This window comes from Chrysochloris asiatica, unplaced genomic scaffold (genome assembly GCF_000296735.1).
Source record: "Chrysochloris asiatica unplaced genomic scaffold, ChrAsi1.0 scaffold00011, whole genome shotgun sequence".
NCBI classification, from domain to species: domain Eukaryota; kingdom Metazoa; phylum Chordata; class Mammalia; order Afrosoricida; family Chrysochloridae; genus Chrysochloris; species Chrysochloris asiatica.
Window position 1 is genome coordinate 28,514,171 of NW_006408529.1, and position 1,927 is coordinate 28,516,097.

A 1,927-nucleotide genomic window follows, 5' to 3' on the forward strand; every position below is an offset into this window, starting at 1 on the left:
TTCAATATTGCAACTCAAGGCTTGCATTTTATTTCAATTCTTTCACCTTGAGAAATGCTGAGCATTTTCTCCCCTTTTGGTTTTCTAACTCCAGGTCTTTGCACATTTCATTATAATAATTTACTTTGTCTCCTTGAGCTGCCATTTGAATTTTTCTGTTCAGCTCTTTTACTTCCATCTTCTCTTCACTTTAATTTGTCTACATTCTAGAAAAATATCTCTTCTGACATCCATTTTGATTTTTTTATTCTGTATTGGGCCATTGAAAAAACATCAACAAAAGCAGACTACAAAGAAATTATACCAGTTTTCCCAACATAAAATTTTGGTTGATGAAATAATTGGCTATAAGTTAGTAAATACTTATCATGTGACAGCACTGTATAATTACCCAGTCTTATTTTGATTGGTATATTCTGGCATATTGCTTTTATTTTCAACTTTTTATATATCAAAGATTTTTACTGATATATACTAAGACATCTTGGAAACTATACTTTGTACATGAGTCTTTTTATTGCACTTTCCATTCTACAGATGATTTTGATTTTTCTATTCCCTGTAAAGCTTAACCTCATATGAAATTTCTTTCCAGTTTCCATATCATTCATTACCAGTTTCAGGGACTAGTGGCAGTAATCCTAGGTCAGCTAAACTCCAGAACAGGCAAGACTAGTGGATTTCTAGGCATTAAAAGATATGTTCTAAGTGCTAGTGGAGTAGAAAGCATCCCATGTGGAATAATTTAAGGTTCCTTACTCACCCTACTCTCTGAAAAAAACTCCCAAAGCATCTGAAATTTAAATCATTTCAGTCATGCTCTCATGAATTCCTGGTTATCTACAAATAAAAATGAATGCTGGCAGTTACATTGTTCATTTTACATTTTCTTTCTTTAAAAATGTTTTCAATGTTGGTCCATACCACTCATTCATCTGTGTGCTAGTATTTTATGTATGATTTATTTTCCAATTTAGTAATTATATATATGAAGGCACTTCAAAACGTTTGTAGACAAATGGAATTAAAAGATAATGGAACTTATTTGAAGCCTCCTCATATAAATATAGTTTTTGTTAGGTCCCATCAAGTTGGTTCCAATTCATAGTGATCTTACGTACAACAGAAGAAAATTTGTCTGGTTTGGAACCATTATCCCAATCACTGCTATGGTTGAACTCACCGTGGAAAGAATCTGAAGGGCTTGTCTTCTGGCACTATACCAGACAATGTGTACCTGTTAGTTATAAGGATTTTGCTGGCTGCCTCTTTAGAAACACATTGACAGGTCCCTCCTCTAACTCTGTTTAAGTCTGAAAGCTCTGCTGAAATATGTCCACCAAGGATGACTTTGCTGGTATTTGAAATATAGGTGATATGTTGTTGTTATTATTGTTAGATGCCATCAAGTTGGTACCAACTCACAGTGACCATATGCACAACAAAACAAAACACTGCCCAATCCTGGGCCAATCTCACAATACTTGCTATGTTGAGCCCATTGATGCTGCCACTGTACCAATCCATCACGTTGCGGGTATTCCTCTTTTTCTCAGACCCTCCACTTTACCAAATATGATATACTTCTAAAGTGACTGGTCCATCCTGACAATATGTCCAAAGCATAAAAGACGAAGTCTGGCCATCTTGGCTTCCAAGGAACGAACACTCTGACTATATTTTTTCCAACACAGATCTGTTTGTTCTTTTGGCAGTCCATGGTACTTTCAATATTCTCCTCCAACACCATAACACATATGCATTAATTCTTCTGCAGTATTCCTTATTTACTATCCAACTTTCACATGCATATGAGATTACTGAAAATATCATGGCTTGGGTCAGGTGCACCTTAATCCTCAAGCTAACATCTTTGGTCGTCAACACATTAAAAGAGTTCTTGTGCTGAAGATATGCCCAATGCAAT